Consider the following 10334-nt stretch of genomic DNA (forward strand, 5'->3'; position numbering starts at 1 on the left):
CTTTACTGATTTTTCCTATCCTCTACCCTACTTGCTCCTGCATGAACAAATACACACAACACAGCACTGACTCTAAATAAGAACTTTGGAACCATGGAGCATAAGTCACCATGAAGGCTAGAGAAATCTCAGTCAGTCTGGTAACTACTCATCTTTGGAGTGCAAACCATCCCCCAAAAAGGTATACAACGTAGCTAATAGAGTCCAGCATTTTCCTACTTCAGGTATTTCTTTGATTCTGCAGCTTTTGCCTCCAACGTTGTGTCACCTCTTTCTGGGTCTGATGTCTTCTCTGTGGTCTTTAAGCCACTGATGTTGTAGCCGTGTCTGAAGCTTCCAATCTATGCAAGGTTGTCTGAGAAATTTACTCCTTTAACCCTACCCACTTTCTGTCCTAGTCTTTGCTAGCATGCTCCCCTCCATGATCCTACTCACTGGTGGTGTGAGGCCATCATCCGTTCAAAGGAGATGATGTATACAAAAGCCCCTGATGCACAGAGGTGCCTAATTATTAGGTCCCTTCTCTCAGAACCACCAGGGAAGACTCCCTGTTCGAGCCCAACTCTCAGACTCCCCGAGGTAACGTCTCAGCTTTATTCTCTATCACCAAGCATCTCTTACAATCCTAATCTAGATCTGGACATCTGCTTTCATTCTGAACCCTCTCTAACTTAAACAAGCTCTTTGCTTCTGTGATTCTTTTCCCCCTCCATGTTTTTCCCTCAGATAATAACTTCCTTATCCGAATTAATTTTCACAAACACCTTGATTTACAAAAGCTATAAATAAAATTCCATCAGTGAGAATGGAGATGATATCTGAAAAGGAGTGCCCTGGTGAGAATTGGTGTCCTGATCTTCACTTGGCTTCTTCAAATGCCCCAAAGGTGGCTAATTGCCTTTGGCAGATTAGCCAAGGGACTATTTCTTGAGAGCAAGAAATCAAGGCCCTCTGAGTTATTCCAACTAAAAGTTGAGAAGCATATAACAACTAATAAAGCTAAATTAATGCATTCTTAAAGAGAAGGGAAACTTCAATCATTCTCCCTGTGCTTTGGAAAATCCATGAATAAATAAATATGTTAATGCAAATAGTTTCCACCTCACAGACAGATTTGTAAGAGGATGTCCTTTCCTTAAACTACACTGCATTCTAAAGCAACTCTCCCGCCTGACAGTATATCTGACAGAACTAGTTAGTAGGAATGACCCTTACTCAACCATAATCTGTACATATAATTGATGACAGAATCCGAAAGGATACTAACATCTGACCTGGTACTATTACATTTTCAAGGTAATTTGTGTCATAACGGTTCATTTAAAAACACGTAAAAGCAAGTTTATGCAGCATTGAATATAATCACTTGTTCACAATCTCAGGATCTGAAAGAAGCAGAGCATGCTTTTAAAAATCAATACACAAGCCTAAACCTAATGGATAATTCATTAGAACCAGTTCTGCTGAACCACAGATTCACAGTGCCAACACAGTCCTCAGCAAAGCTGAGTTAGAATGTAAGAATCTATCCACCCTACCTCCCACTCTGAGGAAGCTTTAGGTGTCAGGAGAAAAGAAGGCTGCAAAGTGGTCCCAGTGAACAAGAAATTAGAGTCCAAGACAGTTTTAGGAGTAACCAAGTGCTACATTAGAGCAGAAAGAGATACGGCTTTAAACACCAGCCCTGGTTCATTTTTCTATATTCTTTAAGTGTATTGATCACAAAAGTCTGGAATTTAGGAGAATTCTAAGAACCTGAGTGTCTTGAGGGAACAGCAGAGGAGATGTGATTGAACGAGGAGTACTGAAAAGCACCAAGCATGAGGGGACAGATCTTTCTGAATGGAATGTGTCCTGGCTGGTAAGGCAAGGAAACCAAGGTGTTCTTTTGATTCAGCAAATTATTCTAGGGAGAGTTCTTCTTAGATCTCTGTGCCTTAATATCTTCCTGAGTGAAAAGAGTGTGGACAGGAGGGTTGGATGCTGAAAGGGATGCCTTTCCTTCCAATGACATGATGCAATGATGAAAAGTAGGCGTGGGTTTCTAGATCAGAGGCACTGATCTGGCCTGGACTAGGCTGACTGACCAAGGTGACAACAGGACACATCAAGCTTCTGGCCACACCAGGGCTTGCAGGACTGGCATCACTTGGGTCCTGGGACTCTTCAGTGCATCTCCAGCCACACAACAAGGGTGGGACTCAAGGGCTTAATGGGTGCCACAGATTTTCAAAAATAAGAAAAGTAAATTTGATTTGTTTGTTTTTTTTTAAGATTGGCACCTGAGTTAACATCTGTTGCCAATCTTTTTTCTTCTTCTTCTCCTTCTCCCCAAAGCCCCCCAGTACATAGCTGTATATTCTAGTTGTAAGTGTCTCTGGTTGTGTGATTTACTTTTAAACATTCACAAAGACCATATAAAAGTTTGGGAGCTTATAGGAATTTTTGAAAAGGAAGGCAGGCAGTGTGAACAGGAAGAAAGCTTGTATCCATAGGATAGCCAAATATTGAGTACTTCCATATTACATAAGCTAACTCAAATGCCAACATTCCATAACCATTCAATCAGATGCAGTGTTATATTTATCATACCCTTGTTTATTTTGCTATTAGAGACTGATTTCTATAAGCCTACATTTCAGATTACATTTTCTAAATTCTATCATCTGGATTCTGTCGTTGTAAATCAGAAGCTCACACATTCAAGTATTGTTTAATCATTAATGACTTGCACAGTTATAATTTAAAACACATACACACTATTTAACTTTGATTGCTTTCAGTACACAAAGGAGATAGAGTAAACTTCTCAAAGCACTTATATTTACAAAAGTAAAAACCCATTCCTACTTTAACAATAGCCGTCTAATAAAAGAAATTGTAGCAATAAATACAATTGTAGTATCTATCAGGTAAGAAAAAAGTAGAATCATGTGCAGATATAGTTTTCTGTCATAACTCATCATTGCCCCAACCCTCTTCACAATAATGGAAAAAAGTCCCTAACTGACATGTTAATTCAGAGTTCATACCAAAATCTTGCTAAGCTAAAATTCTAACTCCTGTTTTTTGGTTAAGTGGAAAAGTCAAACATTGATATCATTTATAACTAGGGTGTGATGGTAACAAATGAAGCTTTCCCCCAATCTATATCTCACTGCCAGGAATCTGAGGTCTAGGTGTCAGCTGTATAGACTTGAGCCTCCGTCTGGTGTTTCTAGAAGATAATGAGTGTAAGGGTACTTAGCACAGAACCCAGCAGGCACTCCATGACTATTAGTTTCTCTTCCCATCTTCTTTCCAAAATTACTAACTCACATGGTCATAACTAAGTCTTGTTCCCTTAAAATATCACAGCTTGAAAAGAAATGTGAATAAACTCCATGGTCTCAAAATATGCGTAAACAAGAAGAACCAACTCTTCCCACTTTCTTTTAAGTGTCCCGTGCCTATAAAAACCATTTTCCTTAGCTCCACACCCTTCTACCGATGGGTCACCATCATGGTGCTCTGTCTCCTTTCTGCACAGCATTACATCCTCCTCGTCAGGATCCCCCACGTTAGCCCTGCAGGGATCCACAGGAGATTGCTAGGGACTCAAGTATGATCATTCAGAAGGGGAACATTTACTCCCAGGTAATATCAAGTACCATGCCAGAAGGTGAGCAGTGAAAAAGAGCACTCCCTCTAGGATGAACATATATGTCACTAATTTTAATGTAACTTGGTTATAATAAGAAAAGGAAAAGAGAAAATACGTATACTATATCTTGACCCGCTAAACTTATTATCCTATTTAGTGTTTTTTCTAACCCTTTGTATCTCCTTTACCAGGGATGATTGATTAAAAACCTATATATACACTCTGCTTTACAAGCATTGACTTATTTACCATCGATGCTTTGATGCACAAAGTTTCTCTATTTAGTAAAAACACTCCAAAAAATCAATACTTCTTTCTTCTGGGAAATTGCCCAAAGAAATGTCCCCACTGAGTCTTCTAGGAGCTTCCATTATGTTTCATACCTCTCACGTAAAATATCTCATTCACTTATTCAACAAATATTTATTGAATGTCTACCATGCACCAGACACTGAACCTACCAGGTGCTGAAATTACAAGAGTGAATAAGACAGAATATGGTCCCGGCTCTCACAGAAATTACATTGTAGTGAGGAAGACCAAAACTAAACAAGCTCAAACTCTCCTTAAAGTCTCTAAAGAGATGAACAGGATGTTGTGGTGGAGATTAATAATGCAACTGGAAGAAGAGGGACTGGCAGAGGGAGAGAAGTCAGGAAGGGCCATTTTGAGTGGGTGACTCATGATCTAACACTTGAAGGACAAGAAGAAGCAATCGTTCAAAAGACTGGAGGAAGATCATCTCGGGCAGCAGGAATAGCTGGTGAGTTCTGCCTCAGAAAACACTAGGACCTTAACTACTGCTTACAGGAAGGAAGGCTATATGGTTTAGACATGATCACATTTCTGTTTCCCTGAGGTCCTCTTCTGCCAGCCCTGATGAACCATCCAGAAACACACACTGCACCTTGACTCAGGTATGTGCTCGCACTGCCCAAGGATGCCCTGTAGCGTCCAGCAAGGCATCCCCCCGAGTGTTTAATCTCACTTGGGTAAAGACCTCACCATTAGGTGATGACCAAAATTAGTCATATTGACTTTGCTTTCTGAAAAAAAATTAGACTGCATGGCTAACACAGTGATTTTCAAGCTGTGCTCCGCAGACAGAAACCACTTTCACAGGAGGCCAAGAAAGTGGGGCTCTACCTGACTATCATCACTTTCATCTATTCAACATATTAGAATCTGTTCAAGATTTCATTTAATGAAAAAATTTTGTGAGTAAAAGGGATTTGAAAACCATAGTTTCCAGCCTGTTTTAGAACCTTTAAATGAATCCAGCTCTCCAAAATATGAGAAGAGATGTTGGCACATGATCTTGAGTTCCTCCAGCCCGCCTCTTATTTTTCCATTCGCTAGACCTAAATCTTTTCTTTCCTTTTCGTTCCTAAATCTTTTCTTTCCTTTTCTTTCCTAAATCTTTTCTTTTTACATCTCATTTTTGCTTCATAACCTGTATCCAGTTCTCTGCTTAGCCTATAAACTATTTGATGAGCCAACTTCTTCCTCCTTACTTTAGGACAAAAAAAAAACCTTTACAATTAAAATGCAGAGATCAGTAATGCATTTAAGTTAGTTCAATCCAGAAACAAACATTTTTAACATCTATACTAAGTGAGTTACTGATTTTTGGTGGGGAAAAAACTGAGAAAAATAATTTAAAAATTCAGCTTGCCAAATTTTCAAAATAAATGTGAAAATATGCAACATAATTCAAACAAAAAATAAATCAAAATACATAGTATAGCCTCTTATTATGACCCTCTCTTTTATTGGTATACACCTCTGTTCCGCAAAGTGCTTACTGTGGAAGGGGAAAAAAAAGGGACAAAACCAAGGGTTGAAAGAAGAGATAGAAAATACAAAGACTGAAAAAAAGAGGAAGAGAAAGAGAGCAGGACTGTTGCGGATAGGTTTAAAAAACGAAATGTCGGGGGGGCTGACCCCGTGGCCAAGTGGTTGAGTTTGAGCGCTCTGCTTCAGCGGCCCAGGGTTTCACCGGTCCTGGGAGCGGACATGGCACTGCTCATCAGGCCATGATGAGGTGGCATCCCACATGCCACAACTAGAAGGACCCATAACTAAAAATGCACAACTATGTACCTGGGGGCTTTGGGGACAAAAAGGAAAAATAAAATCTTTAAAAAAAAAAAAATGTCAGGCTGGCCCGTGGTGTAGTGGTTAAGTTTGCGTGTTCCCTTTTGGCAGCCCAGGGTTCGTGGGTTTGGATCCCAGATGTGGACCTACACACTGCTCATCAAGCCATGCTGTGGTGGTGTTCGTCATACAAAAGAGAAGAAGACTGGCACAGATGTTAGCTCAGGAATAATCTTCCTCAAGCAAAAAGAGGAAGATTAGTAACAGATCTTTGCTCAGGGGCAATCTTCTTCAAGCAAAAAGAGGAAGATTAGCAACAGATGTTAGCTCAGGCCCAATCTCCCTCACCAGAAAACAGAAGTTCATTTTTCAAACTTCAAAAAAACTGCTACTTCTAAAATTATTAATCAGATTTTCCCACATATATTGTGGTATAGTGGTTTCATATCGGCAGTCTAGGTAATTAGGATCCTGTAGAAAACATCTGTCCATAATTTTCTGTCCATAATTTTAAGAAAATTTTATCAGTGGACTCATTGCATTCCAAGCCCAGAGAGAATGCGCCCTGCTGATCTGCAGGGCAGCATACACACTTTCTGGACTTTCCTTTCAGGGGTAGTTAAAACTAGATGCTAAGGCACCAAGGAACAAGGGAACTCATCTTTAACTGTCACAGATGCCTGTGCACCCCAGAGAAGACATTTCCATTGCATTAGGCATGTTGGAGGTGCCAACCTGATGTGTTGGTCAAATTTATTTACCTGTTGTGATGAGTTCATTTCCACAATGCAATTTCCAATTAGAAGCATGAAATCAAAACCAGCCAACTCCATTCTAGCTTACGATGTCGTGCAATAACAAGTAAAATTAAAGTCAGCCAAGGCACGCTTGCTTAGAAAATTAGTGAAAACCTCAGACTCACAAATCAACAGGATTTATATATGCAGTGAAACCTAAGAAAATTAGCTGTTATCTAATTCTAGAACAAACACATTTGACCACTAATATTCAAGCTACACCTCATTTGAATTATATAGAGCTTAGGAAGCCAATACGTATTCTAAGAAAACAAGAACAGGAATAATTTCCTGGCCTATTTGCGTATTAGCAGCCCCTGGAAGTGCTTTGGTAGCCACGATCCATCTGTCCCAGTTACCCTTCCAAACCCAATTCATTAACTGGCTGTCCTCGGCCTCCTGATATAAAAGATAAATTTATAAGTATACACAAGAAGATGTTCCCTAGAATTTCTTTGGGAAGAAAACATATTAAAACAAAACCACAAACACAAGAGAGCTATCAGTGTCCAGTTATACTTCAGAGCAGATACAACATTCACTTAACATTTTAGGACTTAATAATAAAGAATATTAATTCTGTGATCCCCAATTACTTCTTGAAATTCACCCTGGGGCTCCATTGGGTCCCTAGAGATGTGAGTAGTGAGCTCTTCTGGGAACAATTTGGAAAGCAGGCTTCTAGTAGAATAAGAAAGCAGTCATCCCCTCTGAAGAAATCCAGAGGGACACAATTTTTGCAGGCCAGAAAACAAATGACAATTGCAAGAGGCAAAATCAGGTCTTCCAGTTCTACCTCAGGTGTGACTCCCATTCCTGCCTGTGCCTAATAGCCCTACTCTGGCTTAGGATGAGGGGGGATTTAAAGGTGCTCACATGTCTTTACCCGGCCCTCTTCTCCTGAGTAATGAGATCATGGTGTCTTCCAGCAAAACATTTTTTGTCTTTATAAGACCATTTGTCCTAAGCCATCCCTCACATTGCTTCACCAAGAAAGCAAACCTACATGATCTACTTACTCTATAAATATGGTTCTAGTTAGAATCCCATCTGCATTCGTCCTCTTGTAAAATTACACATAGACGAGTATGTGTATTTTTTGCTGTAATCATAGTCTTATAGATGCACAAGGCATTTAAAAATATTTAGAAGAAAAATGAAATAAGCCCTTGTTCTTAAGGACTATTCAAAGACAAATAGGGGCTGCGCCCGTGGCCTAGTGGTTAAGTTCAGCACGCTCCACTGAGGCGGCCAGATTCAGTTTCCGGGCATGGTCCTATACCACTCATTGGCAGCCATGTTGTAGGAGTGACCCACATACAAAATAGAGGAAGATTCACACAGATGTTAGCTGAGGGGGAATCTTCCTCAATAAAAAAAAAGAAAAGAAAAGAAAAGACAGAGCATAGTGAATAAGAAAACGAATACTCTTAAATGCATGTATGTCAACTTCATATCAACTCATAAATATTTTATTTGTCATATAAAGTAACCTTGATATATTAGTAGAATTTTGAATTTGTCCCTATCAATTCAATAATTAGAAGCTAAACTCACCAATCATTTCCATTGAACACAGTGTTTGTAGTATAGCCTCTTATAGTAACATCACTATAATTAATATGTGTGTCTGGTGTTTTGTATATATTGCCACCCACCATAAGTACTTCAAAGGCAATATTAAAAAACAACTCTTTAATTTTTTATCTTGACTACAAATAAGAAGGTTTAGTGAGCCTTCAAGGCCTTATCTTTGTGAACTTAATCTGCACACTATGACTATAAATCCTCCACCTTAATCCATTGTTAGTTATACTAATTTCTTATCCAATAGGCAAACTAAACTAAATAACTGATAACCCATGAGTTTTCTCCAGAGGAATAAAATTTATCCAGGAGATGACTGACTTTATCACATCTGTATTCACTCCCCTCTTTGGACACAGCACATCTGTGAACTTTGTAGGCGTCCACAAGACATCAGGTCCACCACGCATCCCCAAACCCACCCTGACCCTCATGTGTGCTGCCACTCTAGGTTCTAAGGATTGCAGCATGCCTTATGCCTGAGACTACACAAGTTAGACAATAACTACCTGTTGTTACAGAAAATAGAGAGCAAGCTTTGAGGGACTAAGTCCTAGAAGGTAAGTTTGAATTGGCATTTGGGGGAGCGGATTTGCAGACAAAGGACAAAGGTTTACAATAAAGATACACCCCAAAAAGGACAAATCATGGCTGGACTTCAAGGGCAGGCACTAAACCGCTCCACTGACACTAAAGCTTGACAGTTTCTTAGGTAGGAAAAGATTCCCAATTACAGCTAAGTTTGCAGTAGGTACAAATTTACCATTTTACCTAAAGTGGACCTTATCAGTGGTCTTTTGATCATAGAACTTTCTGAGTGAGTTGACAATTGATTATCCTTCTGGATGCCCCTTAGCTTGCATGCTTATTAATGACTAAGTTATCTCTCCTAAAGAAACATGGAGCAGAAATTATACAGATCATGAAGACAAAATTCAACCTCAGTGCTGAATGACAAGCTGTTTCATAGAAGCATCAGCTTGGCTGTCCGGGATGTTCTCTTCAGGAGCAGGCTATGTCACCAGCAGAAATAAATCTGTGAATGCGATTGAAGCCTCCAGAGAGGTTACCGTGTCATGTTCCTATCAACTAATGTCAAATTTTTATATACAAATATTCCCAGTTAACATGACTGATGTTTTTCTAGGCTGGCTGGCTAGTCACTGCCTCTTTTGATTGATGTTCATTAAATCGATGACTAAATTAGCATTATTATTAGAAAGTATTTTAAAGTTCAATTTGATAGGGATGTTAGCTATTTAGTTCCTCTTAATCTTTTCAAAGACCATGTTAGAATATTTGGCAGATATGTTTCCAAGGCAGAGTCAAGACCTAGACCTGATAACCTGATGAGGTGGGTACACATCAAACCTTTAAAAGCATTTTTTTCACTTTTTTTTTTATTAATATTATGGTAGATTACAACATTGTGAGATTTCAGTTGCACATTATTGTTAGTCTTGTTGTGGGTACACCACTTTCCCCTTTGTGCCCTCCCCCCATCCCCCCTTTTCCCTGGTAACCACCGATCAGTTCTCCTTGTCAATATGTTAACTTCCACCTATGAGTGGAGTCATATAGAGTTTGTCTTTCTCTGTCTGGCTTATTTCGCTTAACGTTTTTTTTAAGATGAAAAAACACCAGGGGCAGATATAATAAGCATATCCCCATCGTCATTGACCTTGTCATTGGTGATCCAATGAAAGTGATCATAAGAAGAATGAATTTGAGAGAAATGGCAACTAATAAAAAGAGGAACTGTATGAAAGTTATAAGAAAAAGTCTTTAAAAATTAGAAGAGGTTGGTGTTCTTGTCTCGCATTGTAAAAGAAAGCTACCACCCATTTCACTGGGGATGCTCTCAGTAATGGAAGCAGCGATTATACCAATTCATCCAGACTTTAGGAAAGGGATCCAGGATTTGAACTTGAATCTGTCTGAGCCCTAAGACAGTTCTTTTCTCCTATACAATCTGACCTCTAGCTCTGGCTGCCTATTTTGAAATTAGGATTGCAAGTTTTTATTTTTCAAAATCTATGACTGGAAAGTTTGCCCTGAGTCAGATTCATATTATCCTATTTCATTTTTCACATTCATTCAACAAACATTTTTTGGAGAACCTGCTGTATGCAGGAGCTTCACTAGTCAACTAGCACGTCAAAGATATTCAAGAAATTTTGTTGAAAGAATGAATGTTTTCTTGGCTTTTT

General features: G+C 39.2%; 1 long non-coding RNA gene across 1 annotated transcript; it reads left to right on the forward strand.

Annotated features, from left to right (window-relative positions):
* Positions 1–1777: 1777 nt before the first annotated feature.
* Positions 1778–9172, forward strand: LOC139077788 (uncharacterized). The gene is made up of 2 exons (XR_011530286.1): positions 1778–1861; positions 9020–9172. It is a non-coding gene; the product is annotated as an uncharacterized lncRNA (long non-coding RNA).
* The last annotated feature ends 1162 nt before the right edge of the window (positions 9173–10334 follow it).

This window comes from Equus przewalskii, chromosome 20 (genome assembly GCF_037783145.1).
Source record: "Equus przewalskii isolate Varuska chromosome 20, EquPr2, whole genome shotgun sequence".
Classification (NCBI taxonomy): domain Eukaryota; kingdom Metazoa; phylum Chordata; class Mammalia; order Perissodactyla; family Equidae; genus Equus; species Equus przewalskii.